Source organism: Thermobia domestica, unplaced genomic scaffold (genome assembly GCF_964235325.1).
Source record: "Thermobia domestica unplaced genomic scaffold, izTheDome1.hap1.1 HAP1_SCAFFOLD_235, whole genome shotgun sequence".
NCBI classification, from domain to species: Eukaryota; Metazoa; Arthropoda; class Insecta; order Zygentoma; family Lepismatidae; genus Thermobia; species Thermobia domestica.
Genome location: NW_027655954.1, coordinates 228,719 through 245,055, shown reverse-complemented (window position 1 = coordinate 245,055; position 16,337 = coordinate 228,719).

Sequence of the window (16,337 nt, the reverse complement as noted above, 5' to 3'; positions counted from 1 at the left end):
TTCTCCCGTTTCCGCCTACATTCTCGTTCCACCAACTTATAAATGCGTACTTTTATTCATCCAATATAATACATAAAAGAGCTATAGTGGGTACGCAATACAGCTTTCACCTCTGGTGCATGTGTTCCTTGGTTCGATCCCAGCTCGCGCCAGGTAAGCTTTGTAGTAAACAAACACGGTGTGTGTGGGTTTTCTCGGGGTTCTCCTGCTTCCTCCCACTTTCTTCATTTCACCATATTCATTAATTTCTCATCACTGTCTCCTTTAGTCTAGTCAGTATATTCGTTGGATGTATAACTTATAATAACTTTTATGTCGATATTTCAGTATTCATATCACACATTATCAAATATTTTCAATATTTCATACTACTAAGATCCAACGTTTTCAGTAAATCCTTATTTTAAGACCAATCTGTAACTCCTTTGCGTTAAAAAACCTCCGCAACAAACAATTCACAACAATAGGTTTTATTCTCCAATGTTTCTATTAATTACAACCGTTTCTATTTCCTTCACCACCTAAAACAATAAAAGAATTAAGAATTAGTTATTTGCTGTATTACTATTTCCAATTACAATATTCAACGTAGCACTAACATTCCCAACCATATTGGCTTTGCATGTAAGAGAGCCATGGTTCGATTCGCGGTGCAGATTCTGTTAACTACCTATCCAATATAAGTTTGTTCATACACAGTAAAAATATGCCATTTATAACTTAGAAAAGTCTGCAGTGCAAGCAAGCGTGCGGTTCTCCACGTGGCACAACCCTGGTTCGAGTTCCGGCAGTGTCATGGCTTCCTACTCAATAAAAACTTCCTTCTTACCATATACTTTCTAAATATCAGTTATACGTCTTACACAATTCATAGCTACATACAAGTAACAATACCTGCTAGGCAAAAGGTTTATCGTACGGTTTTTCACGTGGAAGAGTCGTGGTTCGATTCCCGATGCGGATTCTGTTGACTTCCTGTTATGTCTTACACAATTCATAGCTATATATAAGTAATAAGTTCACACTTCAAGCATAAAATTTAGCGTACGGTTCTCCACCTGGGAGAGTACTCATTCGATTCCCGGTGCAATCATTAATGTTGATTCCCTCTACCCTACATATTACATTATACTATCTCTTAGTCATGTTATAATTCCATAAAAGTACACCGAGTCATATGATTTTCAATGCCGGAAAATTCGCAATCAATTTCCGATTAAAACAAACACTTCCGTCCCATTATAATCTCAACAATTACAATATGTCCCTTTCCCATATAAAAATGAACAAGTATAATACAAAAATACTGCAAAGTTAGTGCCTACTAATGATTTTTTTCTTCCGGTGCCTTCTATGTATCAATTTTCTTCTTCCAACGGTATATTTGCGTTTCTTATCTCTTATACGTTGTACGAATCATGCAAATAAATCGTTATTTTTATATCCTTCAATCTTTCCAAAAGTTTCGAGTGTGTTCTTTCCCCTATTCCAACAATAATAAATTAAAAAAAAAAAAAAAAAAAAGATCTCGAAGTTTCTAGCGCTTTCTTTCACTCATTCCAACGATCACAATTCCAGATTATTCTCCAACAGCAGCTGCCGCGATGCATGTCATGCATATTAATATATTCGATTGTTCTACGTATGTTATCTGCATATTTTATTTCCGAAAGGTTTTTCTGTATTCTGCTTCTCCAATTAACATTTCTTTTCACCGGAAAACATTTATTTTGTGTCATGTTCTCTATACAACCTCCGGCCGCACTTGCATACATTATGTCATTAATATGCGGGAAAAAGGTGTATCCATTCTTCAAACTGTCAACCGGCCGTGTATTACGAAGTGCTAAAATGTTAGAAAAGTAAACACTCATGAATATTCATGAGTGTTTACTAGTTTGTAACTACCTACTAGGGGCGTAAAATAAGCCCGTTCGCCATTTTTTTGTTTTTTCAGTGGCTGCTAAGAAATAAAACCGCGTAGGGCGTAAGCTTATATTGGTATAGTCTTTGTCGGCAATGCCGCCACAGAAAGAGAAAAAAAAAAACATTTTTCAAGCTTTGTTGACAATCCGCCAAGGTTTCTCTTGTTTAACCCTAGATGGGTAGACTACATATATTTTACGCATTCACCTTGTGTTCATGTATGACACTGCGCACCCAGCTCGCGCAGGAGGCTTTACCGCCTGGAATGCCTCCATTGTAGCAATCTCTATCTGCAGCCGAGAGAACTTCCCAGTCTTACTTCAGCTGCTGCCCTCGCTGTCTCTCTTCTGAAAAAGAGTGAGTAAATTTTACGCATATCTACCCATACACAAATATATTTATCTACGTATTTTTTTCGCATGTCTACCTTAACCCGAGAGAAACGGGATGGAACGTGTGCCTGACGAGAATGTGTTGGCGATATAATTTGACGAAGATGTTTCTGAAGAAGAAGATAACGTTATTAATGACCTAAGCGACGATGATGTGGATGATCCAGATTACGAAGCACCTGATAGTCGAGCGGAGGACGCTGTTGAACTCAATGAAGAACAAGTAGAAGAAAGGTTGTTAGAGACTGTCTTCAGTGTAGAAACAAAGGGAATAAAGAGGAAAAGATCGAATACTAAGTCTATTGCCACAGTAGACGAAGAGTACATACTAAAATTTCCGGATTCCCAACTTGTAGGAAGAAATTGATATGTACGGAAAACGGAAACAACTCGATTTGTTGGCAAGGTTCCTCAAAAGAACATAGTCCACATCCGACCAGGCTCCACGCAGGATGCACAAGCTAAATCACCTAGTGACTGTTTTAAATTATTTTTATCAACTGACATCTTAGAGAATATTGTGCGCTGTACAAATCTTAAAGCCGAAAGGAGACGTCAGTCATACTCAAAGAAAGATGACCCTTCCATTGTCGATATGACTTTGGATGAACTGCTTGCCTTACTGGGTTTGCTTATATTATCAGGAGAAACAAAAAGCAATTACCTGTCAAGTGAACTGCTGTTCAATTCTTCATATTGCGGCTCACGATATAAATCAACTATGTATGAAAGAATATTCAATTTTTTGATCAACACACTGCGATTTGATGCTAAAAGTACCCGAAACGAGCGGAGAAAACTTACAACATTCGCTCCTATATCATAAATCTTCCAAATATCCATTGAAAACTGCAAGAAAATGTACTGACCCAGTTCTTTCCTTAACATTGACGAACAGCTCATTGGGTTCCATGGCCGGTGCCCCTTCAAAATGTATTTGCCATCAAAGCCAAGCAAATACGGACTTAAAATAGTTGCAATGTGTGAATGCTACAAACTACCTGGTGAACGCCATTCCATATCTGGGCAAAGGGACGGTGCCTGCTAACGAACCTGCTGGAGAATATTTTGTCAAGAACTTGGTATCACCAGTGGACGGAACTCATAGAAATATTACAACCGACAATTGGTTCACCACTGTGCCATTGGCAGAGTCTCTCCTTCGTGACCATAAGCTGACTACAGTGGGTACAATCAAGAGAAACAAAAACGAATTTTCCGTAGAGTTCAATGATGTGAAGTATTTGCCATTGTAAAATTGTGAATACGTTTTTTCGTGCAAGAATGATATACTTGCAATTTTAGAGAAAGTATGCTGTAAGTGCAGTATTAAAGTGAAGATGTAAAAGAGACTGGACTGGTAGCCCCTTTGTTCACGATTATCTAGTTTCTGCTATTCTAAAATTGTGTATTTTTGTTGTGTATTTTTATTGTGCATTTTATGTATTGTACTCTAAATGTAATTTATTTTGCAGTTGTTCATTTCTATAATACATTCAGCATATTTGCAAGTATTGTATTATTAAGTTTGACTTGTGTAAGCTCAAAACAAACCAACAAACGAAAAATACGTAAATTTTACGCATATCTACCCTTTACGTGATATTTATGAAGTCTACCCATCTAGGGTTAAAAGTGCGGAAACAATTCAATCAAAGTAACAATAGAATATTTACTTAGTGGTTTCCTTCAGTTTTCTGTACTGATGTATGATCGTATTCCAGTTTTCTTAACTTAGAATATAGAATAATAGCATTGTCCAGCTGGCTCTTGTTGGAGGAAGATGTTACCAAGATGGATGTGCTAGTAGAGTGGGATACTGGAGGACTGAATGTTGTAGCAGATAAGGAATTGGTGCGTGTTTCAGGAAAGGAAATTACTGTTGGTTGTCGTGTGAAAATGTATTGGTTACCGGATAGAAAGTGGTCCGACGTGTCAATGAGGAAAAATTGTAACTGCAACAAGTGGTTACACTAAAAGTGAGAATTCTGAAGATGATGTTCCCCTCATACAATTAATACAAGGAAAGAAAGTAAACGAAAATTTAAATGAAATGAAATGAAATATTTAAGTTTTACGTCCCACGGTTATGCCGGGTAGGCTAAAGGAGACGGTGATGATGAGAGATGAGTGAAACGGTGGAATGAAGAAAGTGGGAGGAAACGGGAGAACCCCGAGAAAACCCACGAGCACGGTGTTTGTCCACCACAAAGTGCACTTGGCGGGGGCTGGGATCGAACCCGGGACCCCAAGCACCAGAGGTGAACGCTCTACCACTGAGCCACCGCGCCCCCCTAACGAAAATTTAAGTTTAAATCCCACTGATATTCTATATTATGATGGGGACGACTCTGACCTTGATCCAACATATATAGCGGAGTGTGAAATACGAGGTTGTGAAAGGGAAGTGTTCAGTGCATGTCCGTTGTGCAGTATGTTGTTGTGCTGGAGACATTTCGACAAACCATTGAATTGTGAAAATCAGCATGAACTCTTTGAACATTCGTGTAATGTGAAGACACAAGTGAGAGAGAAATGCGGAGGTGATGTACATGTGGATCCGCAGCCAGAAAGTTACGAAATGGAAGGATCTCCTAGAAAAGAGGAGCATTTATTGAGTGAAGAAAAAGGTTGTCGGAAGAGAAAGAGAAGTATTGCAAGGATTTACGAAGCAAGGGTGAATTGTATGTTAGCCCATACACAAAAAAGTTAGTTCCAGGAACAAATGTGAAAGCAAGATGTGATGGAAAATGTGAAAAGTTTGGTAAAGAATGCTTTAAAATCACAGATGCGGAAAGACAAAAAAAAATTTCAGGACTTTTATGCGAGTGGTGATCTTCAACATCAGCGAGAATTTATTAACAGATATGTAAAGATTTCTGACAAACACAAAACTACGCAAAATGAAGAATCTCGAAGATCAAAAACAAATTATTACTTTCTTCCAAAGAAGGAAGAAGAAGTGTCCGTGTGTAAAACCATGTTTTTAAACACAATTTCAGTATCAGAGAAAACTGTGCAAACTGCTCTAGCTGAAAGAAGAGACTCAGGTATCATCGAGAAAGAAAAGAGAGGAAGAAGTCAGAGCCAACTGGAAAGGGATAAACTAATAGAGAAAATGATAACAGGACACAAAGAGATTTCCAAAAGTCGAATCTCACTACTGCAGGAAAGATACGAAAAGACAGTATCTGCATTCAGATCTGACAAAAAGTAAAATGTATAGAATGTTCATTCAGGATCATAAAGATGAAATCACTCCTTTGCCAACTTACCAGACATACAGAAAATCATCAAAAGCATGAACCTTTCTTTTCATCGACCGAAAAAGGATACATGTGGTCTGTGCAGCAACTTTCTGGAAGGAGATGAACAGAAGAAAAGTGAACTAGCTGAAAAATATCAAAAACATACCGCCGAGAAGGATGCAGTAAGAAGGAAGAAAACGGAAGCTAAATATTCACCGGACTTCCAATGCAAGACTGTTGCTGCAGTGTTTGATTTGCAACAAGTCATTTATCTTCCAATTTCAAATGAAAGCAAACTATTTTATAAAAGACGACTATCAACATACAATTTGACTGAAGTCTGTCATATCGGAGGAGCAAGACTGAAGAGGACATTTCTCTTATCGAGGAGCCAGGATCGATGTATGTCGGCCACTTTTTACCCTCATCTAGCTCAGCTGATAGCATTTTCAGAAGCATAACTGCTTACATGTCGGATATTGCGGACATCTGGAACACCTTATCGCTGTAGGTTGTGATGATACGGCTATCAACACAGGTTTGAAAGGTGGGATCATTCGCCGCCTGGAAGAGAAGCTTAGCAGACCCCTTCAGTGGCTGATATGCCTTCTGCACCTAAACGAGCTTCCGTTGAAGCATTTGTTTGAGCACTTGAATGGTGCAACCAGAGGTCCACGATCCTATGGGGGTGAAATTGGTCAGCAACTGGAAGGATGTCAGAGCCTGGGAGTAACGACCTTCGAAACCGTAGATTGCGAGCTACCTAACGTCAATGCAAATGACCTTAGCTCTGACCAAAAGTACCTGCTAGAAATTTCTCAAGCAGTGAAATCCGGAGTTTGCAATGACGATTTGTCCAAGCGTTTTCCAGGGCACCTGTCACACTCCCGATGGCTTACGACAGCCAACCGCATTTTCCGTTTATACATAGCAACAGAGAATCCAACACCTCAGTTGAAGACACTGGCAGAGTTCGTCATGAAGTGCTACGTACCCGGATGATTCACAATCAAGTGCAATCATTCAGTCAAAGACGGAGCCCATAATCTCTGGAACATCATTCAGACCAGTAGATATTTGTCAATGAACCTGAAGAACGTAGTGGATAAAGTCATCTCCCGAAACGCGTTCTTTGCTCATCCGGAAAACATGATTCTCTCCATGGTGACCGACACTAGGGCGCAATTCATTCCTCTTTCTGTATCAATATATCATTACATGCATCACAGTTAAATTTGTGTGCTGTCTTGAAACACACACATCCACGTATGTACAGAAATGCAGAATCATCTAATGTAACACTGCTCAAATAGTCTTTGTTTAGAATCTCAAGAAACAAACTATCAATATCATCTTTACTGTTCACAAATTTGTGATGATCATCTAGTATTTCGCTTGAGAATGAAATATTTCCATATCGTGCGGAACGAAGTCCTAATATACCTTTGATCCTGAGCTTCTGTCACTTGTGCTATTGTGATATTGTAATTTCCTCCTGCGAACTGTCTATATTGACTAAAACGAGATTCCAATTTATCGGTTTGAAACTTGCCTGTTAGTACATAACTAACTTTTAAAACCCTTATTGAGTACAATATAATTTCTTTCATTACGAAAGTGCATTGATATAAAGCATTATATGTGTCTTTGGTCATGCTGCCGTTTTCAGAATTTGCACTGTTCATTTCCTTCCATTTATCCAACCAAGCCATAAATTGTCGAGGAAACATATCCGAATGTCATTAGCATCCTCAAACGCTTTCTTTGAAGGATTGTTTTGCAGACTGTGTCATAGGTCTTTTGATGTTCAAAATCGACCATCATGTCAAAATGAGGTTTACAAAATATGCTGTACCCTCATAACTAAGCATACAAAACGCTGATACAGTAACTTCATTAAACACGTCAACGGCCAAATTAACCTTTTGTCTTTCAAAATTGTCAGGACATACATTTGAAAATTTCAAGTGAGGTGCTAATTTAACCAGCTTCTTTCTTTCTCATACAGCTGACGTATTTCTGGAAACGAAGCCTCAATAACATCATCACCCTGCATAACAGTTAATTTTGTATTTGGCAGAGTTTTATCTAAGCTACACCAAAAGGGTATGTGAAATGTTTTGCTTTCATTTCTTACATTCAGCCAATTATTGCGAATATTTTTGAAAACATGAACACTGTCTTATTGTAAAAATATTTTTAAAGGATTGCCTTCAATATGAAAATAATATTTAGAATCTGATGTTGCTGTTAAAATATTAAACATAACACGATTGATTCTGTTGTTATCGCTTCTTATGCATAAAGTCCCTGACATTTGCATCTGCATTATTACATTTTTTTGTCATTATTGACAACTCTGAACCTTTCACCTGTTCGACAGAAATTAATTTGACAACTTTTTTGAATGTTCCAACAGCAGAACTGATTAGGAATGCAATAACACTATTTGCTAACTTTTCGGAATTATTAGACGAAAAACGAAATAAATGTCTACTTTTACAATCTAAACTTTACTTAACATGAATTTCGTCAACTAATAGGTTCACAATTTTGTCATTTTCTGTAAGACTCGTAGTAACATGTTTTAAAAAAGGGGTATTCTAATCTTCACAAGCAAGGTTTACAGTAAAAGAAGCAGACAATTTTTGCAAATACCTTGGATGTGGTAAAGATAAAAATATTATTAACCCTAATTACAGCATAACATTTCACACACTGCATGTATATCAGGAATGAATTTAAAACTGTATTTGCATTACATTTCGGTTACTTTGAAAATAAAAGACAGAACTGATCATACAAAAATGCTAATTTCTGTAGTGTAGCCTCCGAGCTTTTACTGTCATCATTCTGAATAGTAGATTTTAATTGTTCAAGTGAATCACTAATTTGGGCAATTAACAGTTCTTTGTTGTTATCTGGAACTTAATAACTGTCACAAAATTCAACGAGTTGAAACAATTGACTCTACTGTCGAAGTATACCATTTCTACAAATAGGCATTTTGTTATTGTTACACACTAACATGTCATTAGGCATGATCCCTCCATTCATGTGCACTTTAGTATGAAAATTTTGATCTATTCTAATACTGCAACTAAGTTTTGGAGCATTAGCAAGATCTAATTTATACAACAAACACCATGCATTGTTTTGAAAGATAGACCAATTGCCTTTGTTTACCTTATTCCTAATGGATGCAGAAAAAGCCTGAAAATATTTAATTAAGTCGTCTTCCTTATAGCATTTCCCTTCAGCTTCTTTCTGTCTTTTTTTGGATTAGTAAACTCTTCTCTTCTTTCTTCCGGATCTCTTCGTTTCCTTGAAGCTTTGTTGTCATTTAATTAAGATGGAAGATTTGGAAAATTTTTCGGAACGGCATTTTCACACAAAATGGGTTGTTCGCGTTTATATTCACGAAAATTTCCACTCCCATCTTTGTATTTCTCCACATAACTTAAATCACACTCTTTAAAATGTTTTATACACACCACTGACCTGTCTGATGGAGTCCAGTTGGCTCGTGGAATAGCCCGAATCCATAGTTCACGTAAGTCCTGGTTTTTTTCGAAATCAGAAACACTTTATATATCCTTCCTCAATTGTTTTGGTTAATTACTTTGGCACCCGGGCACAACACGTTTATCTGGCATTCTGTCCCCTAATTTCAATAAATGGACACTTCACAGCACCAAAATAACAATACGTTTTACTGACAACGTGCGATTTTCCCCATTTAGTAAAAGGCAAATGTCAGAGCTGATAGGACGTTCGCGCTGCGTTGCCAAGTTCCTACGGCGGGGCCTTCCTAGGGATAGCTATGGTCATGTGCATAAGGATATATTGAATCGAATCGATGTGAAAGACATTTCAAACAGTTTTATCGAAAATTCGGACAGAAGAGGAACCACATTTGGAAAAAGAGTAATTCCTCTGCGAAAATTAACATTTGTTCCTGTTCTTCCGTAAGTTTACTTTTTATCTACAGCAAAAGTTTATTCTTACTAGAGCATAATACTCTTAGGGCCAGTCCTACAATATCCTGATATTCTTCCTGTTTACTGTCAGTCAGATATCAGGAAGTTGTCAGCTATTTTAACCCGTGGATCGTTCTACAATGTACTGTGCCTGATACATACTCTATCAAATAGTTAACCTGAAGCAAGGTTATAACGAACAATTTTTTTTTTTTTTTTTTTTTTGCTTATACTGAAAACAATTGAAACGTCAAGTGCGTTTTCAGTGTGCTTGCTTAATTTGTCTTATTGAAAACATGGGAAACAGAAATGAGTACCGGTATTTTTTTATATCCACGTTATAGTCTAGGGGCACTATCGTAAAGGCAAACACAAACTTAATAAACATTTTTTAGGCTATACTTACATATGCATTTGTAGCATATACGGTAAATGAAATGTTGCTGTTCGTCCTTACAACCTAAGAAGCAATACTAAAATTGGCATATATTCGAACAAAAACTTACCTATCAATTTGAGTTCTTATCTCGTCACCAATTTCCTCATGCAGCTGGCAACAACTCTATCTTGTCAATCGAAATCGAACAAAAAAAAACTCCTCTTCAGTCCATTTATCAAAGTGATCGATTCGTTGTCTGATGATTTTTGGTGTTCTAGACCTCGCTATATATTAAACAATCTCCTCATCGTCATCTGACAGCATCAACAATTCTTCGATTTCGTCCATGGTTCACTACACAACAACTAACAAGTAGCTGATAGCTGTTAACACACAATTGAACTTTCTGTCAAGGTAACAACCAGCTGATGGGGTTTATCAGCCAGCTGATTGTTATCAGGACATCGTAGAACACTTGTCGGAAAGATGTCAGGAGAATATTTATATCAGAAGATGGTACGCTTGGCCATTAGTGAACTTCTTTTAACGTCATACAAACATGGTTAATTCTGTAATTGCAGGAACTCCGATCATAATGACAATAAGTACACTGTTATGTGTATTTTTTTATGAACGTACAATATTTGGCATAATTTGGATTAGTCCTCATATATGTCTTCTAATACCCTCGTCTGCAACCAAACTCACATCTGAATGAGCCACAACCCCAAAGTTACAGAGGAATCGGCGCCCTTGGGTACTTAAACCATGTAAGATATGGGACAACCGTAATGACATATAAAGGCTTCAAGCATGTTGAAACTTTATTGGCTCAAAAAATTGCAAGTCTTTCAGTTAACACTGTTTTCACTAAAGAAAATTGTAAGGAAATTAAAAGAATTGCAAGTTTAAGAATAAATATTGAACGAGTTATTCGTCGTCTAAGAGACTAAGTTACCAACTCCCCATTCGTGCTTACAAATACACTCGTTGGGGAAAATTGATAATTGCGTGTATGTAGCTTATGCAATATGAAGGGGACATTGCATATGTAACACACTCATAGATTGGTATGTCTGCCACTCCAAATATAGCTCAAAAGAACACCATTTTCTGACAGTTAATAATCTGCAACTCGCTATGACGAAGGCTTTGAAGGAGATTCTTGTTCAAGACTTCCAGGGAAGATATGACGCATGGAACAACCAGTTGATTTTGAGTTTAACGTCCCGTTCTGCAGCGAGGCTATATGAGACGTGGAACTACTGATTAAAGTGGAAACCGAACCACATGAGCTTCCGCCGGGAATCGAACCCGGGTATCCCACGCCAACGGCGCGTACGCTAACTGCTTAGCCACGGAGGAGCTCAACATGACAGAACCAGTGGCAAGGATATAATTATGTTCAAGAATGTAATTTCGAGGAATTTTAGTGTATGTAAACCTATCTCAGAATAAATTTTATGTAATCAATTTTCTTATTTTTCGGTCAAACCTTGTATGTGTCTAAAAACGTGACTGATATCACTGCATTTTCTAGTGTGTATGTATAAAGTTCTAATTAATTTCGCTTATTTACACCTATTTCAAAAGAGTGCATACATGATTTTTTTTAAATGAATGTATGTATTTAGAAACTACCACGATTTAAAAACATGATCGGGAAGATTAAACATAACTGTTATGACTGGGCGACTATTAAGTGTTGTTTTGTTCAGGTATTCCAACTCGCAATACTCAGGGGTATTTTGTTATGTCATTTTTACTATAGTTTTCGGTTAATTTTATTCCGACTTTATAAAGGTTGAAACCGATGTAGGGTAAAGGCACACTAGTGGTCGGACACCCTCCAGTGGTTAGACATTTCCAAAGAAATATAGGTTAAACAAAAGTCATTTCACTTAAATATCTACAAAAAAAAATCCCCAGTCCTTGAACATCTTTGTCTTGATATGTCAGTGTTACCAGCTATCAAACTTGAAAAGCTATACTAGGAAAAAGTATTAAGTACCTACCTCTCCTGGTAAACTGAGAAGATGGCGGAAAGCTTATTGAACGAAATTAAGGTTAAAAAACTGTCGTTTCTAATGGTTTCAACACAAAATTTGTTTTGTTAGCTTATGAAGTGTTAGGTTTGGACTTTATATCGTGCCAAATGGAACTAATTTTTCTACTTAAGCCAAATTTGTAACAACGCACCTAAACTATCATTTTCAAGAAAGAAAGAGAGGGACAAAAATCTATTCTAAATACGCAACGGAAATTGACTGCCAATATCAGGTTCTTGCCAAAGTAGCAGACCAACGATAAGATTTATTTGATATTCAAACTAGCACACGTTTGACAGTAGTTCACATTACTTATTATTACATCTATATCTATAACTAATTTCAATATAATTTTCTCAAATCATAAACTCAACTTAAAATGATTATTTATTGTTTGAGATCCAGAATCTAATTACAAGCCAGAAATCAGAATTTTAGAAAACAAAAGTTAATATTCTTCCAAATAAATTGTATTGATAGTTCAAAAACAACTGTTATGCAGTATAAGCCTTGTGATTACAAGATTTCAATTTTACATTTCAATTGTCAAGACTTTACAATAAACACCTTACTATTGTAATTCTTATTTACACTGTCAATAAACTTTACGTTGATATATTATCTGACTTTGGTATTTATTCCCAAAAACTAGTCATATTTACTGTATTTATTTAGAGTATGCTTCTCGATAGCTTTCCGGAAATATCCCAGTACAAGAACTACAAAAAAACTAACAGGATAGGTATATGTTTTCAGAAGATAATAAACGTCTACATTATTGTAGCCTTCTTCGGAAGTTCAAACAAAGTTACTCTTCACTACTATATCCTATAAGACTGAATGACATTTCAGATCTGCATGATCGTCATACTTGTGAACTGATCCGTCAATATCATTTCAAGGAGTAGAAAAGACAAAATAGAAAGGAAAAACAATGTTCAACGTTCCGAGGAATACAACATAATCACTCCTATCACATTTATTTATATGTCCCAAAACACGTACTGCTACACTATTATTTCATTTCTATTTTAAGTTTACACCGGTAACATGTACTAAACTTGGCATACATATGTAGCCACTGGACAATACTTTTGCTCTAATAACTACTACTACTAATGAAAATGTATTATATACAAATGATATGCATGACCGAAAGAAAAAAAAACTACGCTACGTGACACGGTCTAATTATATAGGAATGTTGTTTATATTCTAATATTTCTTGTTATAGCCTAAACATATTTCTGATGGATCGACATAATAACAAAATATCAATTATATGCATTACATAATGAAGAGTGACAAGTTGAATTGATCCTATGTGTCGTACATTTATCCTAACCTAACCTTCAATAACTTAAGTGTAAATTATCTATCTCTGTAAAAATTTGTTCCGGAAGCATTCTCCGAACCTAGTTTATAAGTACATAGCAAAATTTCATTTATTATCGAAGGTGTAATTGAGTTGTAATTGTATATTACAACCAAAACATTGGTTCGTATTAGTGTCAGTGGAAAATCCATGGTGAAGCTACAAGATGCGTGACGCAACTCAAGATTCTATTCGTACATGTTAGTCATGATAAACTTCGGTACTGATATCCACAAAATTTTAAACAGATAATACTGATCAAGGTTTTGAAGTTCACCCAAATTATACTGCCAATCGAGTCATCATTAGTCTGGATGTTTCAACGAAAAATTAAGAAAACTCACGTTACCTTATTTATACACTGTTTACATCGTCCACACTCATCTGGTCACCGCCTCTACACAAAGGATAGAGAGAAGACCCCAGCTGGGTCTGGATGCTGTCTACAGCAATCAAATCCTCTGTACCAACGTCTTCGTTGATGAGATGGAGGTTTACATATCAAATTTTTGGTTTCAGAGCCTCCATTTTTGTTCGATAAACGTAGGTTTTGCCGAATTGTTCAAATTTTGCAATCTTTTGTCAAATACAGCAATTTGCGCGGAATAATTTAGGTTTTCGGAGGCCCTGTATGCGTCACACCTTTCATACACTAGGTAGAAAGTACTTCATCTGTTCAATACCTGGTAAACACACCCCAGGCTAAACACTACCTACCATAATATTTCCCGAACTATGAAAAGAAATAATTTAATTCTCATTTACTTTCGTCAGTCCTTACCGGGCCACGTTTACAGAAAACAAGCGACTATTACAGTACCTAAAGTCGCCATCTACGTAAGTTCCAACTTAACATAAGACAAATGAGAAAGGAATTACGATGCTAGTATGTTGTAGTGAATTATGTTATAACGTTTCGAATTTTACATCTTCACCTTTCTGTTAGAGGTGAACATGTTTACTGAATTCATTGGTAGGTACAATTTATAATGAGTGTATAAATATGTAATTAAGCACGAATAAGTGTTTTATACGGAAATTATAGTTATAGCACCAAACGTGATTACCGGTAATAGATCATACGATCTTGCCGAGGCTAAAACGATATTTCGCATATGTTTAATGTATGAAATCACATTTCTAGTTACATTTAAATTGAACGTAAGCCTACCACAAATTACGGTACGGTGCAGTTATTGAATTACTCACCATTTCGGGATTTTCATTATGGTATTGACATGTAATAAACAAACATTAAAATAACATTTCATTTAAACACGAGCAATGCAAGTTACTCAACATCAAAACGAATGGCACTATTTTACAACGCAAGGACCATTCAAAACAACGAAAAATAATAATAACACAATGTACACGTTACCGGTAAACGGTACATTTTTCCCAGAGGCTTCGAAAAGAAATAGTTTTTTGTTTAGTCTTTTAATAATTCCTCTCGCTTTTCTGAACAATTGAATAATTTTACATTTATTAGATTTTGCACTGGCACTTCTCTCCCCTTTAAATCTTTTAGAAATACCGAGTTGTGCTGTACTTTCGTCACAATATGAGGCCCGGTATAAACAGGCAAATACTTATATGTTACCTTTTTGAAGGCATCCGATAGGAAATGAGTTTTAATCATAACCAGATTTCCCTCAACTTCAACCACATTATTTTGCGATTACCCTTTTCTCTTAGATAATAATCGAGGTTCACCTTGTATATACCGTTTCGAATTTTCTAAACTTTGTAAGTCTGGAGGCCAAGGAAATTTCTCTCGAAATATATCGACAGCTGAAAAGGAAATGAACTCTTCCGCTGGCGTACATTTAATTGAACTTATAAGAATAATGTAACAAGTCTTGCCCAACTTTTAGCGCGTTCTTTCATTTAGTGTGATTGTTACTACATAACCTGATAATCCTGTTCAGCTCCCCTTTCCAGAATCCTACTGGCCCGAGGGTTGTAAGGAGAGATCAAAATATGTTGGATCTATATGTTCATTACAATAAGCTTTCCACTTCTAGGAGACAAACTGTGGGCCCTGATCCGAGACAAAGTCGGATGAGGACAAAGATAGAAGTATTCTTTCTCAAGGGTTCGAATAATCTCAGCAGTTGTAGCTGTACTTAACGGTAAATAACAAAGAAATCAAGAATAAACATCAACAATTGATAACACACAATATAATCCATAACTACATGGAAGCTTCCCTACGAGGTCAATGCATAATTTCTGGTGTGGTTTATCTGCCTCAATATGCAAATCTTCATGAGCAATAATTCGATTAGAAAATTTTGTTCTGGCACATAATTCGCAATTACTTATATATTGCCGAAAAGTTTGCTTTCTACCCTTCCCAAAGAATAATCTTTGTACTAATTTTATACATTTAGTAACGACAAAATGTCCCGTTTCATGGATTTGTCTTACTGTTCTTTTAATTAAAGTTTCCGGAATTATTAGCAGCCAATTCTTTATTTTTGAATTTAAATCAAATTATTTATAATCTGAATCCGAGATTTCATAGGTTCCGAATTCATCGTAGTTCTCAATTCACAACAATACTTGTCGGATGCTTGCATTCGTTCCAACTCGCTTACATCAAACCAGATATTCTCATTATAATTAATCAAATTCATTTGATATTCTTCCGATTTAGCAGGGAGTTTAGGAGTATTTCTACTTAATATATCGGCAACTTTATTGTCTACTCCCTTAATATGCTCAAATCGGAGGTCAAATATTTGGAGCTTCAAAAAAATGTTGCTAGTACTGGGATCTAAATTATGTAGAGTAAAGGCATACGACACTGCAGTATTATCACAGTGGACCGTAACCTTTCTATCTAATATGTAGTATGAAAAATGCCCGCATAAAAATAAAACTGCTAACAATTCCAATTGAAAGATCGAATAAGACACCTCATAGAGTTTCAATTTTCGACTTGCATACTCAATGACCAAAAGTTCTCCATCATCATTATATT